The sequence below is a fragment of the Castor canadensis genome, chromosome 15 (assembly GCF_047511655.1).
Source record: "Castor canadensis chromosome 15, mCasCan1.hap1v2, whole genome shotgun sequence".
Lineage (NCBI taxonomy): Eukaryota > Metazoa > Chordata > Mammalia > Rodentia > Castoridae > Castor > Castor canadensis.
This window is the reverse complement of record NC_133400.1, coordinates 7,408,480-7,425,911: the sequence shown is the minus strand read 5'-3', so window position 1 is coordinate 7,425,911 and position 17,432 is coordinate 7,408,480. Positions and strand designations below refer to the sequence as shown.

The 17,432-nt window shown below is 37.3% G+C and overlaps 1 pseudogene; it reads left to right on the top strand.

The window, feature by feature from the left end:
- Positions 1-2,862: 2,862 nt before the first annotated feature.
- LOC109677271 (M-phase-specific PLK1-interacting protein pseudogene) lies at positions 2,863-3,482 on the top strand (annotated as a pseudogene).
- The last annotated feature ends 13,950 nt before the right edge of the window (positions 3,483-17,432 follow it).

The following is a 17,432-nucleotide window of genomic DNA, read 5'->3' as shown; positions in this document are numbered from 1 at the left end:
GTGGCATCTTTTACTTAATGTTATGCCTGTGAGGTTCATTCATACAGCCCTATACAACACTAGCTTATCTTTCTCAATGTCAGATAGTGCCCCAGCATAGAGCTACATCACAATTTATGTCTCGATTCTACTGTCCTCAGACAAGTGGGTTGTTTTGGGGTTTCGACTAACATGAATTGAGTGTCTATGAACATTCCTGGATATGTCTTTGGGTTGCACATGCATGCACTTTTGCTTGATACACACCTGGGCTGCAATTGCTGGCTACAGGGTGGGCAGAGGTCTAGTTTTCATAGAAACCATCAAACAGTTTTCAAACATGACTGTAGCAATTTACACATTCACCAACATTGTATGAGAGTTCCAGCTGCTTCATTCCACCATTCCCCAGCAACACTTGGTGCTATCAGGCAAAATGTTGGTTGTTCTGTTGGATAAGAATAAAAGCTACTTCTTACTGAGTTTTTAGCCTTTCCAAGCTCCATGTCAAGCAGCTTACATATTTTCATATGCTTGACTCTTTCAAAAGCAATATTCCCATTTTTCTAATTAGGAAATCTATGTTTAAAAAGTTAAAAAATTAAGTTATTTGCCCCAAATCACCTAATTCCTATGTACCAGAACTGAGATATAATCCCAGCTCAGTTTGACATAAAAAATTTTGCTACTTCCCTTATGCTATTCTCAATTAATCCTTAATTAATTTAAAAGGATTTTTTCTTGGTTTCTGCAAGAATTTCAAAATGTCCCATCATAGCCGTCACACAGATGTGTGTGACACACACATCTAAGCAAGACAAGGTTTCTCGGAACCTGCTAGGCTACCTGGCCCTCCACTTTTTCCTTTCTTTAATTTAAAACAGAACAAGCGGTAAAGAATTGGAGCCAAAACATAAAACAGGAAATACGCAAAGACAAAAAGTTGCTTTCTGGTATGGAGATGAGACTCTGGCTACAAAAGCAATGAAGGAATATTTTACACTTAATGTTAGTGTCCCTATTCTGGTCCCACTGAGGTGCTATACATGCTTGAAATGGGAAAAGTATTAGCCCCTCCTCATATTCTCCAGAAGATATTTCTCAAGATCCAAACTAACCACTTAACATATGTCCCCTTCCTTTTAAACCTTCTGAGCTCCATCACACCCCTCAGCTCGAATCTGAATCTACCCTTGTTTAGGCAGAAGACTCCACTTAAACTCAAGAGTTTACCCTCCTTTCTGCTAATGCTGTCTCACAAAACTTTCTTCCACAGTGCTGCTGCCCACCTTACTTCTCTTTTCATCCCTGACCTGTCCTTTTCAGTCTAAAGTTCTACCATGAAATTCTTTCACAGATCTCTGAAAAATATTTCTATTATAGTCCAAGCTATTCTGAAATTTCTTGAAAACCAAATATCTGCTGATGATTTTAGTGAAGGGTGTGAAAATGAACAAGGACTTAATAAGAATGATTTATAAGAGCAGGGCATGGTGGTTTATACATTTAATCTCAGTTACATGGAGACACAAGTGGATCATGGTACAAAGCTGGTTCAGGCAAAAATGTGAGACCTTATCTAAAATATAGCTAAGCCCAAAAGGGCTGGAAACATGGCCCAAGTAGTAGAGAACCTGCCTAGCAAGCTCAAGACCCTGAGTTCAAACCTCAGTACAGATCCTCCCCTAAAAAAGAATGATTTACAGTATCACTCTTAGGAGCACACAAACAGATACATACATGAGAATGAGTAGAATCAAAGAAACATCTCAAAGATTAAAAAGAGTCATTTTGTATATAGTTTTCTTTTAAGAATCAAAAATGAGCTGGGCACCTGTAGCTCACTCCTTAATCCTAGCTATTCAGGAGGCAGAGATCAGGAGGATCTTGGTTCAAAGCCAGCCCGGGCAAATAGCTTGAGAGACCCTGTCTCGAAAAAACCCTTCACAAAAAAGAGCTGGTGGAGTAGCTCAAGGTGAAGGCCCTGAGTTAAAAAAAAAAAAAATCAAAAATGAGAAATGAGTCAAAAGAATAAGGTGAGCATCTACAGACTCTTCAAAACCACAGTTACTGAAATCATTTCGTTTCTGAGAAGTTTAGCAACTTCAGATATTACATGTCAGGAGTAAAACAAGACCTAAGAAGTATTCACTGTCAAATCCCAACCAAAAATTTCCATCTAAGGTGTGATCCTGAATGAGTAACTTAACTCATAGCTGCAACTCTTAAAGCTCTTTTGAGAATTAAATGTTATAATACACTTTAAGCACTTAGAAGATCCCAGGGGAAGCCCTCAGTAGGTTTAACCATCATGATATTGAAAACTGAATTATGTTGGTGATGATGGCAGTGATGTCTCCAACCTAAATCATCCTGGGAGACAGAAGTCAACAAATCTGAAAGCAAATATCAAATACACAGCCAGCTCCTCTCTCCTTCCTCTTTGTGTCTACTGTCAATAGACCTTATCTGCTAATAATATTAGAAGGAAGTCTGCAATTCATTGTTTAGATGAGGCAAAAGTGAGTACAGAGAAAAACTTGAAATACTAAGCCAATAATGATGAAAAGTTTGATTAAAGCAACAGAAAAGCAAGCTAAAGAGGCTAGCTACCTGGTGAGAACCTTTGAGAGAGGAAATGTCGCCCAGGGCAGCTCTCCCTGCAATAACAGGCTGCTCCAGGAAGCTGCCTATGCATCCAGGCTATTTGGCTGCTGTGATGCAAGTAATCTTGAGAGAAGAAAAAAAATGCTTTTTTTCAAAAACAGAGAACAGGAAAGTAAACAGGTCCTGTCTGGGGATTGGTACCAGTGGGAGAAGAGGTATAGAAGGGAAGGATGTAAGAGCAGGAATGTAGAGTTCTGGTGGGAGAACTCAGCAGTGATGTCCTCAGCTTCTGTTTTTACCCTGACTCCTCCTTATCCTGGCCAGGGTGTAGGAGGTTGGGGTAGGGGGAGCAGCTTCCAGGGTACCCTGCGTGGGGGGTGGACTACCGCTCTCTGTGACACTGTGGCAGCTTCTCAGGGGGCCAGTTTGGGTTCCCATTCCCAGGCAGCTACCCTGCTCCTATTCCAAGTTCCCCATGGGGTCCCTGCAGCAATTCGGCTACTCCCCAGGGCAGCAGCCGACCCACCCCCAGGCTTCTCCAAGGACATCTACACCATTTAGATCAGGCGTGGTAGAGAGAAAAGAATGTCTAATGAGTTGGAAAGATCTTTCAAGCCTTCAATGCTTGAAGACCCTTGGGCTGGCCTAGAACCAGTATCTGCAGTGGATATAAGTCAACAATTCACCAATACTCAGACATGCACAGGCAAAAAAGGAAGATACTTTTGTTAACATTTCTGAAACCCAACTGGAAGCTTCATGTGTCAGAACATCTTGGACAGAACTCTTATCTGTGTACTTATGTTGACTTTGAAGAAATGAATGATTATTAGTAGGGCCTTCTTAGTATTCCTCACCATACCAAGTGTCAATAATTTACAGTATTTAGCTGTCTGAGTGCCTACTACATTTAGAAAAAATTACAGTTTCTATGTATTTTATCTCCTGGCTATATGTTTTTCCAATGCTTTAAAATAAAACATTTTGTCTTTCTAGTTTAAAAAAAAAGAGGGGTAGTGTAGTGGAAATATTATATACTTATGTATGAAAAATGGAAAAATGAGACCTGCTGAAACTATTCCTGGAATGGAATTCCTGGGTGAATTCAACTATGACATACTGTAAGAACTTTTGTAAATGTCACAGTGTACCCTCAGTATAACAATAATATAATAGAAATAAATTAAATAAATATAACAAAATGAAAATGAAAGTACAGCAGCCACTCTCTAGCTCTACCTTCCAGTGGGGCTTGAAATTGAGATGTGTTGCCAGTCAGGGCTGGAGTTGGGAGACGGTTTTCTTAACTGTGTACTATCTGAGTCATCTAACTCTTGCTGGATTTCCCCCAACCCAAAATCTGTCATCTACCAGTGGATGACTTAAGAATTCATACAACTTGGAAGATTGTCCACTGTCTTAGTTCAACTTAAGAAATGCAAGGTAAGCTGGGTACCGGTGGCTCATCCCTATAATCTTAGCTAGTCAGGAGGCAGAGATCCAGGAGGATGGTGGTTTGAAGCCAGCCTGGGCAAATAGTTTACAAGACCCAACACAAAACAGGGTTAGCAGAGTGGTTTAAGTGGTAGAATGCCTGCCTAGGAAACAAGAGGCCCTGAGTTCAAACCCTAGTACTGCCAAAATAATACCAGATAAATTCAAGAGTTTGCTTAACATTCATTTTTCAAGTTTGTAAACCCTTTTTAATATGCATGGATCATCAAGGGAATTTTCTCAAGAAAAGCATCATTCATCAGTGATATACTTTCTTCTCCCCATCTCTACCCTTTAGCTACCCATGGCCCCAAATCTGATCATTGTATTCAAGCTTCTTTCTGTGAGAAGCTCTGTTGTATAAATGGTGACTCTTTCATAGGAATCCAGGGAACCATTCTTTAAAATCATCATACCCCTGACCTTAACTTTTCTCTTAGGACTCCATTTATATCAGTGATCATAGCTGGAAGGCAGAAGCCAAGCAATTTCAATGAGATGAATTTACACTAAATTCATAGCACTGTTTCAAGGGCATTTGCATTTTCAACCAACTGATCTCTCATCCAGGAATGTGAAGCAACATGGCCATAGGACTTCCAGATACCACAGAGGGATGGCAGTCAATAATATGGGGCAGAAGCACCTTCCTAGCACATCAGACCACACCATATAAGCACCCTCACATTATGACTGTGCTACAGTGGGCTGAAGTTTAGGTAGCTCATTATGGCTAATTTCCCAGTTATTGATGACAGCATTGTGCAGGTCTCTGTGGGGTGTAACTGAGTGATGAAACATGGAGAGAAGTCTATATGGAGCTTCTTCTCAGTGATGAACATGCTGGATGTCATGAGGGTGAAAAGGAAGAGTCTCCATGCTACTACTCACTCCCTTTGAAGGTAGGAAATCCTTTTGTCTAGAAATGAATCTTCTCTCCATATGGGTTCAGGTTAGTCAACAACAGGAATTTCTATAAAAGAAGGTGTGGTCAAAATTTGAGTCTGAGTTTGAAAGTGGAACCCTAAGTTTAAAAATGGAGGTGTCTTTATAGCCAAGACATGGGAAATACTGATAAACCTCTTGTGGAATTTAGGTTTATAAAACATCAAAACAACCATGGAATACATAAGTAGGCACTATTGACATCATATTCCATTGACTAGTAATCTCTGTAGCAACACTTCAGGGAAACAGGTAAGATGTTTCTAGTTGATTCTATGATAAACACTTAAACACATATTTTAATCTTGATCATTGAGATGTTTCAAATGTGGCAAGCAAATGAAGGACAGTTTAGAAATGTACATAAAAAGTATTTTTAAAAATTTCATATCCTTAATTCTCAAATGTCACTTATGACAATATGTCTTAATCAAATAATGAAAACAAGAATCCATATATCATATACATACACAAAGATGTTTACTGCAGCATTATTTATTATTAATCAATTATAAGAACATAAATGCAGAAGAGTCTCGTAGGAATCATGAGGAAAATGACAAATAGAAGCCAATTTAAGGGAATTCAATTTAAAAATCAGTTTTTAGAAAATACCCAAATATTTTGTAAAATATACAACAGACTTCAAAATAAACCATGTTTTAAAGGAAAAAAATCACTAAGGGCATGAAATTTTTTTACTTGAATTATATTGAAAAACACATTTCAAAATATTTGAGATGCACCTACAGTAGAGTTTAAATATCTGTTAGAAAATAGAATGGTCTAAAGTCAATGATCCACTGCTATAAAGGAGCTAGAAAAAAAACAAGAACAAGTTTAAATCATGTAACTCAAAGGAAGAAATAATCAAGGAGGAAAAACCAATGGAATAAAATTGACTCGGAGGCTGAGGTGGGAGGGTAGTGAGTTCTAGGCAAGTCTAGTTTACATAGCCAGACCTTGTCTCAAATCCCAACTCCCCAAAAAGTTGAACAACAGAGAGAAGTCAACAAAATCTGAACTTAATTCTTTAGAAAAGATTAATAAAATTGAACACTAATAGCAAATTTGATTATGAAAAAACAGAAAAACTTCTATTACCATCTTGAAGAATGAGAAAGAAAAAACATGACAGATCATAAAGACAGTAAAGTAATAAGGGACTATTATGAACAACAGCAAATGTATATGGCAACTCATTTTATAACATAGACAAAAAGGATAAGTTCCTTAAAAGACACAAATTACCAGGATGTCCCAAGAAGTAATGTGAATCTGAATACTCACCCATTTGTTTAAAAAAATGAGCTAAAAACTTTCCCATAAAGAAAATTCCAGGCCTAATGGAAAAGTGATATCTGTTGAAACTATTCCAGGAATGGGGGATGGGAGGTATGAAGGAGAAAGGTGGAGGAGGTGAATTCAAGTATGACATATTTGATATATTATAAGGACTTTTATAAATATACCCCCAACTGACACAACAATAATAAAAAAAAAGACTTTACAAAAAAAGAGAAAGAACATACCAGGCCTACATGGCCTCAATGATTAATTTTACCAGTTATTTAAGGACTCAACATCATCAATCTTACAGAAACTCTTTCAGGAAGAAGAGGAAGAAAGAATAGTGCCTAATTCACTTAATGAAGTCAATATAACTCTAATATGAAAGCCATACAAAGACAACAAAAAAAGAAAGAAAAGAAAATTTCAGGCCAGTGTAACTTATGAACTTCATGTAAAAGTCCTAAACAAAATAGTCTCAAAATAAAGCCAAAAATTTATTTAAAAATAGTGTCATAACCCTTCATTACAAATATGTAAGTTTGGCTCAATATTATAATCAATGTAATTGACTTCCAGTCTATCATCTCAATAGATTCAGAAAGGTATGTGACAAAATTCAACTCTCATTCATGACTTTAAAAAGAAAGAGAAATCCCTCAAGCTGATCAAAAGCATCAACAAAAAACTCCACTACAAAAAACATCAACCTTAGTGATTAAAAAATGCATGTACCCCAGAAGATAAGGAGTAAGACAGGGATTTCTTCTCTTGATACTTATATTTAATATTTGACAGGGCAGTAAGATAAAAATAAGAAATAAAAAGCACACCAAGAAAAATTACTTTCTAATTGAAATAATTGTGTACACAGAAAATCTCAGGGAATCTATTTTTTTTTAAAGTTCCAAAACTAAAAGTAACTTAGCAAGACCACAGAACACAAGGTAAATATTTAAAAATCTATTTCAATATAATAGCAGTGAATAATTACAAACTAAACATTAAAAATTATACTATTTGGAGATTCCAAGATGGCGGCTAGAGGGAGGAAGCAGAAAGCGAGCCTCCTATAGTGAAATCTTGGAGAGACGCTGGAGACACACTTTTCAGGCATAATCACCGAGAAAAGGCATAACTTTGACCGCTTCACACCTCCAGCCGGTGCAGAGAATCTCCACTTCACGTTAAATGGAGAAATGTGGAGGGCCCCCGGGGCCATCAGTGACCAGCGCCCATACGGCTTGGGAAAATGTGGACCAGGTGAGCTTCACGGTACCGCGGTACTCCCACAGACAAGCCTGGGCCAGAGCAGCATAGCCCCCTGGACAGACTGACCTCCACCCAGGGAAAAAAGAGAAACTGAGTAATAAGCAATAAGAACAGTTAAGACACGCTGGAAAGAGGGTGGGGCGTCCTGAGCGCTGAAGATTGGGGGAAGGGAATCCTTCCCGGGACTGTAAATAAACAAGCCGGGCGGGCGGGAGAGCCTCTGGCGGGAGCGGGATGCGCACCCAGCAACCAGGAGCAGGGAAGCTTGTGAGAGGAGGGAAGACCCACTTCCCACGTGAACTGTAAACAAACATGGCGGCCGGCAGGAGCAGCAGCACCGCCCAGTAAGCAGGAACAGGAAAGCTTCTGAAAGTGGCAGTGGGAGGAAAACTTCAGAGGAGAGGGGGGAAGACCCACCTCCCACATGAACTGTAAATAAACACGCAGGCCTGACAACACGGGGCAGTGTCACCTTTCCCAGTGCTTGGAAAGGGGAAAGCCTGTAGCAGAGGCTCCCGCACAGGAGAACTCTGAACAAACAAAGCCTGTGGGGCCAGGTGAGTGCTAAGCTCACCCCAGAGATCTGCATAAATAACAACGCCAGCTACAGCAGGCTCACAGCAGCAGGCAGGCAAGCCACAGTTGCAGATACCACTCTCAGAACTGTCTCCAGACTCTTTTCTTTTTTTCTTTTTCTCCCTACCTTTGATGAGAGAACAACCGAATTACACCTGCAAGCCGAAAAACTTACTGAAACTGTATTGCATTTGAACTGGGGACACTTGGTGGGGCTTTGTGTGTGTGTGTGTGTGTGTGTGTGAGTGTGTAGTTTTGTTCTACTTTATGCATCCCCTTTGATGAGACAACTACAGAACAACATCTGAGGCACCAACTCCAGGACTGGAGATTGAGACGGACACCCATATTATTAAGACTGAAGCTGCATTGCATATAAACTGGGAAGTTTTTTTTTTTTAATTTTCTATTTTCCATTTTATTTTAATTCATTTTTATATATAGATATTTCTTTCATTTACTTAGTTTTTTTTTTACCTTTGATTTTCAATCCTCTCTCTGTCTCTCTAATGTCTGTTCAGCTTACTGTCGATTAGTACACTAACACTCCCTGTTTATACCTTTGAAATTTTCTAGTCTGATACCTTGTTCTCCTTTCTCCCTCTTGTCTGTATATTTGTTTTCTCCTTTTCTTTAACTTCTTGCTTTCCATCTCAGCTCACCCTTCCATTCTAAATATTACCATTGTTATTATTACAAGCTAGAAAATACTTAATTGCACACAGTACAGGGACAGGTAACAACACGAAAGACAATGACGGGAAGACAGAAAAAACAGGGAAACCAGTTTCCCCACAGCAAAAAATTAGTACAGGAACCAGAGGGGAATGAAGAGAACAGAAACTCAGATCCAGACTCCAACAAAATGAAGATAAACTATGCCAAAGGACCCAATGAAGCCCACAAGAATAATTTAAATGAAGACATACTACAAGTACTCAATGAGAATTTTATAGAGATGATACTGGATAGGGTCAACCAAAATGTACAGGAGACACTCAAGAAATTCCAAGACAACAAAAATAGAGAATTTGAAAAAGCAAAAGAAGAAATAAAGGAAACCATAGAAGCACTGTATAAACACCAAAGTGAAAGAGAGAACACAATGAATAAACAGATAAATGAACTCAGGACAAAAATAGACAACATTAAAGAGGAAAACTGCCAGGATATGGAAAACCTCAGAAAAAAGAATGAAACAGAACTGCAAAACAAAATGGAAGGTCAATCCACCAGAATAGAACAAACAGAAGACAGAATCTCAGAACTCGAAGATGAAATGGTAATTAAAGGAAAAACTGAAGAACTATTAATTAAACAACTCAAGACCTGTGAAAAGAAAATGCAAGAACTCACTGACTCCATCAAAAGACCAAACTTGAGAATCATGGGCATCGAAGAAGGAGAAGAGGTGCAAGCGAAGGGAATGAATAATATATTCAACAAAATAATAACGGAAAATTTCCCAAATCTAGAGAAAAATATTCCCATACAGATGCAAGAGGCCTCCAGGACATCAAACAGACCAGATCGAAATAGAACTACTCCATGACATATCATCATTAAAACAACAAGTTCAGAAACTAAGGAAAGAATATTGAAGGCTGTAAGAGAGAAAAAACAAGTAACATACAAAGGTAAACCCATTAAAATCACAGCAGACTTCTCAACAGAAACATTAAAAGCAAGAAGAGCCTGGGCTGAGATCTTCTGGGCACTGAATGAAAATAACTTCAACCCCAGGATACTCTACCCAGCAAAACTATCATTCAAAATACATGGAGCAATAAAAGACTTCCATGATAAACAGAAACTAAAACAATATGTGACCACAAAGCCACCATTACAAAAGATTCTGCAAGGGATTCTGCACACAGAAAGTGACACCCAACTTAACCATGAAAAGGCAGGCAGCACCAAGCCACAGGATAAGAAAAAGCAAGACAGTAGAGAGTAACATCAAGTTAGGTACACACAATCAAACCTCCAAACAACTAAGACAACTAAATGACAGGAATCACCACATACCTATCAGTACTAATGCTTAATGTTAACGGACTTAATTCACCCATCAAAAGACACCGTTTGACAAAATGGATTAAAAAAGAAGATCCAACAATTTGTTGCTTACAGGAGACTCATCTCACCAAAAGAAATAAGCATATGCTTAGGATGAAAGGCTGGAAGAAGATTTACCAAGCCAATGGCCCCCGAAAACAGGCAGGAGTAGCAATACTTATCTCTGACAAAGTAGACTTCAAGCCTACATTGATCAAATGAGATAAAGAAGGACATTCCATACTAATAAAAGAGGAAATAGACCAAAAGGAAATAATAATCATCAATCTGTACGCACCCAATGTCAACGCACCCAATTTCATCAAACATACCCTGAAAGACCTAAAAGCATATATAAACGCCAACACAGTGGTTGTGGGAGACTTTAACACTCCATTGTCATCAATAGATAGGTCATCCAAACAAAAACTCAATAAAGAAATCCAAGATCTAAAATATGCAATAGATCAAGTGGACCTAGTAGATGTCTACAGAACATTTCATCCAACCTCTACACAATATACATTCTTCTCAGCAGCCCATGGAACCTTCTCCAAAATAGATCATATCCTAGGGCACAAAGCAAGCCTCAGCAAATATAAGAAAATAGAAATAATACCGTGCATACTATCTGATCACAATGCAGTAAAAGTAGAACTCAACAACAAAAGTAAAGACAAAACACATGCAAACAGCTGGAAACTAAATAACTCATTACTTAATGAAGAATGGATCATCGATGAAATAAAAGAGGAAATTTAAAAGTTCCTGGAAGTCAATGAAAATGAAAACACAACCTACCAGAACCTATGGAACACAGCTAAGGCAGTCCTGAGAGGAACGTTTATAGCCATAAGTGCATATATTAAAAAGATTGAAAGATCCCAAATCAATGACCTAATGATACATCTCAAACTCCTAGAAAAACAAGAACAAGCAAATCCCAAAACAAATAGAAGGAGAGAAATAATAAAAATAAGAGCTGAAATCAACGAAATAGAAACAAAAAAACCATACAAAGAATTAATGAAACAAAAAGTTGGTTCTTTGAAAAAATAAACAAGATCGATAGACCCCTGGCAAATCTGACTAAAATGAGGAGAGAAAAAACCCAAATTAGTAGAATTAGGAATGCAAAAGGGGAGATAACAACAAACACCATGGAAGTCCAGGAAATCATCAGAGACTACTTTGAGAACCTATATTCAAATAAATTTGAAAATCTAAAAGAAATGGATAGATTTCTAGATACATATGATCATCCTAAACTGAACCAAGAGGAAATTAATCACCTGAATAGACCTATAACACAAAATGAAATTGAAGCAGCAATCAAGAGTCTCCCCAAAAAGAAAAGTCCAGGACCTGATGGATTCTCTGCTGAATTCTATCAGACCTTTAAAGAAGAACTGATACCAACCCTCCTTAAACTGTTCCACAACATAGAAAGGGAAGGAAAACTGCCAAACACATTTTATGAAGCCAGTATTACACTTATCCTAAAACCAGGCAAAGACACCTCCAAAAAGGAGAACTATAGGCCAATAGCCTTAATGAACATTGATGCAAAAATCCTCAACAAAATAATGGCAAACCGAATTCAGCAACACATCAAAAAGATTATTCACCACGACCAAGTAGGCTTCATCCCAGGAATGCAGGGGTGGTTCAACATACGAAAATCAATAAACGTAATAAACCACATTAACAGAAGCAAAGACAAAAACCACTTGATCATCTCAATAGATGCAGAAAAAGCCTTTGATAAGATCCAACACCATTTCATGATAAAAGCTCTAAGAAAACTAGGAATAGAAGGAAAGTTCCTCAACATTATAAAAGCTATATATGACAAACCTACAGCCAGCATTATACTTAACGGAGAAAAACTGAAACCATTCCCTCTAAAATCAGGAACCAGACAAGGATGCCCACTATCTCCACTCCTATTCAACATAGTACTGGAATTCCTAGCCAGAGCAATTAGGCAAGAAGAAGGAATAAAAGGAATACAAATAGGTAAAGAAACTGTCAAAATATCCCTATTTGCAGACGACATGATCCTATACCTTAAAGACCCAAAAAAGTCTACTCAGAAGCTTCTAGACATCATCAATAGCTATAGCAAGGTAGCAGGATATAAAATCAACATAGAAAAATCATTAGCATTTCTATACACTAACAATGAGCAAACAGAAAAAGAATGTATGAAAACAATTCCATTTACAATAGCCTCAAAAAAAATCAAATACCTAGGTGTAAACCTAACAAAAGATGTGAAAGACCTCTACAAGGAAAACTATACACTTCTGAAGAAAGAGATTGAGGAAGACTATAGAAAGTGGAGAGATCTCCCATGCTCATGGATTGGTAGAATCAACATAGTAAAAATGTCTATACTCCCAAAAGGAATCTACATGTTTAATGCAATTCCCATCAAAATTCCAATGACATTCATTAAAGAGATTGAAAAATCTACCGTTAAATTTATATGGAAACACAAGAGGCCACGAATAGCCAAGGCAATACTCAGTCAAAAGAACAATGCAGGAGGTATCACAATACCTGACTTCAAACTATAATACAAAGCAATAACAATAAAAACAGCATGGTACTGGCACAAAAACAGACATGAAGACCAGTGGAACAGAATAGAGGATCCAGACATGAAGCCACACAACTATAACCAACTTGTCTTTGGCAAAGGAGCTAAAAATAGATGATGGAGAAATAGCAGCCTCTTCAACAAAAACTGCTGGGAAAACTCGTTAGCAGTCTGCAAAAAACTGAAACTAGATCCATGTATATCACCCTATACCAAGATTAACTCAAAATGGATCAAGGATCTTAATATCAGACCCCAAACTCTTAAGTTGATACAGGAAAGAGTAGGAAATACTCTGGAGTTAGTAGGTATAGGTAAGAACTTTCTCAATGAAACCCCAGCAGCACAGCAACTAAGAGATAGAATAGATAAATGGGACCTCATAAAGCTGAAAAGCTTCTGTTCATCAAAAGAAATGGTCTCTAAACTGAAGAGAACACCCACAGAGTGGGAGAAAATATTTGCCAACTATACATCAGACAAAGGACTGATAACCAGAATATATGGGGAACTTAAAAAACTAAATTCTCGCAAAACTAATGAACCAATAAGGAAATGGGCAAGTGAACTAAACAGAACTTTCTCAAAAGAAGAAATTCAAATGGCCAAGAAACACATGAAAAAATGCTCACCATCTCTAGCAATAAAGGAAATGCAAATTAAAACCATGCTAAGATTCCACCTCACCCCTGTTAGAATAGCCATCATCAGCAACACCACCAACAACAGGTGTTGGCGAGGATGCGGGGAAAAAGGAACCCTCTTACACTGTTGGTGGGAATGTAGACTAGTACAACCACTCTGGAAAAAAATTTGGAGGCTACTTAAAAAGCTAGACATCGATCTACCATTTGATCCAGCAATACCACTCTTGGGGATATACCCAAAAGACTTTTACTCCAGAGGCACCTGCACACCCATGTTTATTGCGGCACTATTCACAATAGCCAAGTTATGGAAACAGCCAAGATGCCCCACCACTGATGAATGGATTAAGAAAATGTGGTATCTATACACAATGGAATTCTATGCGGCCATGAAGAAGAACGAAATGTTATCATTCGCTGGTAAATGGATGGAATTGGAGAACATCATTCTGAGTGAGGTTAGCCTGGCCCAAAAGACCAAAAATCGTTCTCCCTCATATGTGGACATTAGATCAAGGGTAAACACAACAAAGGGATTGGACTATGAGCACATGATAAAAGCGAGAGCACACAAGGGAGGGGTGAGGATAGGTAAGACACCTAAAAAATTAGCTAGCATTTGTTGCCCTCAACGCAGAGAACCTAAAGCAGATACCGTAAAAGCAACTGAGGCCAATAGGAGAAGGGGACCAGGAACTAGAGAAAAGGTTAGATCAAAAAGAATTAACCTACAAGGTAACACCCACGCACAGGAAATCAATGTGAGTCAATGCCCTGTATAGCTATCCTTATCTCAACCAGCATAAACCCTTGTCCCTTCCTGTTATTGCTTATACTCTCTCTACAAAAAAATTAGAAATAAGGGCAAAATAGTTTCTGCTGGGTATTGAGGGGGGGGAGAGGGAGGGGACGGAGTGGGTGGTAAGGGAGGGGGTGGGGGCAGGGGGGAGAAATGAACCAAGCCTTGTATGCACATATGAATAATAAAAGAAAAAGGAAAAAAATTATACTATTTGCAATAGCATCAATAATATCTAAGGATAAGTTTATCAAAATATAGGCAAACCTCATAACCTGAAAACTATCAAATATTGCTGAGAGACTAAGGAGGTTCCTAATGAAAAAATAAGATGTGTCATGTTCATGGATTTTAAAATGATATTATTAAGGCATAAATTCTTCTCAACTTAACAACAAAACACAAATGAAAATCTCAGCAGGTATTACTTTTTAGAAATTGATAACCTAGTTCTGCAATTTATGTGGAAATGTAAAGAAGTAGGTGTACTCAGTATCAGCAAAGTATGGACATATATAGCAATGAAATAAAGTCATCACATGTATATAGTCATTTGATTTTCACAAAATTGTCAAAGAAACTAAATGAGGAAAAGGGCCTTTTAAACAAATGTTGCTAACACAGCTTGATGATCATTTGGCAAAACACAAGTTTTAACCCTACTTTAATACACACATGAAAATTAATTCAAGATGGAGCATAGCTCTACATGTAAAAACTAAACAACAAAATGATAAGATGAAGACATGAGAAAATATCTTTTGTGAATGTAGGGTAAATAAAACAATAAAAATAATAATTATATGAAAAAGTGATATTAGTCTTAAGAAAACCAAAGTCATTGAAAATGCTATTACAAAAATATACAGATAAGCCATAGACTGGAAGAAAATATTTGCAAAATTCAATACATATCTGACAACAGATTGATTTGCATCTAGAATATACAAAAAATTCTTAAAAATCAGTAATACACATATAAAATCTTTTTTAAAAATTAAAAAAATAATAAAAAGCTAGCAAAAAACTGGTATAAACACACTATGAAAGAAGATATTCAAATTCTCAATAAGCACTTGAAAAGTACCCAATATTATTAATCATTAGAGAAATAGAAATTAAAATCAAAGTATCAAAGAAAACCATTAGAATGGCTAAAACTTTCAGCTACAAAATTTGAAAAGTATGGAGCAACCAGAATTGAAGTGTACCACTAATGATAACATAAAATGGTACAACCATTTTGGTAAATGGTGTGGCAATTTCTTAAAGTGCTAAGTATGTACTCCTCTTCTATAACCTAGCAATTTCAATCCTAGCAATTTACTCAAGAGAAAGGAAAGCATGCATCTTCACAAAGACTTATAAAAGAATACTTATAATAGCTTTATTCAGAATCACCAAAAACTGAAAAATCCAAATAACCATTAAGAGTTAAATTCATAATTAAATGATTGGATACCTATGCAGTGTAACATTTTCTGCAATACAAGATATAAACTATTGATACAAGCAACATGGATGAACCTAAAAAGCAATGCAGTAAGCAAAGGAAGCCATGAGCAAAAGAGTACACACCATTTGATTCCATTTATATGAAGTCTTAGAACAGTAAAAAAAAAAAAAAAAAAAAAAAAAGAAATCACAAATGAATGTATATGGATGGTGGGGCTTGACTAGAAGGGAGCACAGGGAACTTTCTGGAGCAATGCTAAAGTTTTATCTATTGATTAGGGTATCCAATACATGTCCATATGCATTTAGCAAAACCCACTGAACCATACTCTTAAAATACATTTTGATGTATGTAAGTTATCCCTCAATATTGCTTTAAGAAAACAGGACGTGAGTGCACTGTGATGAGAGACATCTTAGAAACACACACCAATTGTGTGAAACTGATCTGACAGCCTTTGATTTTATAGCCTAAAGAGTTTGAGTTTAAGTTTCCTCACTTATACAGTGGGAAAGCAATAGTATGTATCTTAGAAAGATTGAATGCTAGAATGTATATAAAGTGCCTAGTTTAATGTCTAACATGAAGTACACATACAATAAACATTTGCTTCTTCCCTCATGTATAAATGTGGACTGTATCTCTCTACAGAAAAAAAAATATTCTTGGTATCATTAGACTCAAGGGATGAAATAATTAGCAATGTATTAAAATAAAAAACAATATAATCCTTACATTATAGTATTCTCCCATCAACAGAGTACAAATAAAACATACATCAAAACAAAGATTACATTCCAAATGATGTATACAAGCTAACAACTTTTACTAAAGAAGCCAATCTGCCTTAAGAGTTCCTAGTGTCCTGATCATTCATATAAACAAGTCATACAAAAGCTAAAGGAGCTGAAACTCAGGGAAACAGAAGTCCAGAAAAAGTAACTTCAGCAGCAGCAACCTCCTCAGAGCCACAGCTCCCTTTTACTTCCCTACTATGGTGATGGAAACTCTTGTCCTTGGAAGATGGTGGTAGCTTAAGCATGAAATAAAATAACTTGTGTTTTAACACCTTCAAGTCCACAGCCTTTGCACTATTATATCCCTGGCAGTGCAGAGTGGACATGCTCAAATACCCACCCCCACACACAATTACCTTAGAAAGCCAGTGTTTGTCCTAAAGAGACTGGGGGTAGGGAGGGGTGAAGGCAACTCTGAATTCACCAACCAGTTCTGACTTTCCCTCTCAGTAAATGAATGCTTTCCTGTACAGGAAGTGTGTTTAGCCAAAAACAAGTACTGGTTTTCAAAAAAAAAAATGTGCCCCAAGAATTGTTAGCAGTACTCACATTGAAAGTATAACAGAATAATCACTGAGGAACACTCCAAGATTTGTCATAAAACCAGTAATTTTTTTTGTCATTCTTTGCCATTAACAAGTAACTTGTGACCTAATAAATGTCACTATCCATTTTCTTTAATTAAAATAATAAATATTATGCAGTGACACAGATTGGCATTTATGCCTTCTTTTCCATGATGTGGGATTTATAACCAAGGCTTTCTTTGAGGGACTCCACAAATAAAGGTTATTAAGCTGCTACAAGATGAACACCAGCTCAGCTTAATGAAGTTGGACAAGGAAGGGCAGTGATGGATGAAACCCTCGACCATAAAGAAAAGCGAATCCTCACCCAAAGAAAGCAG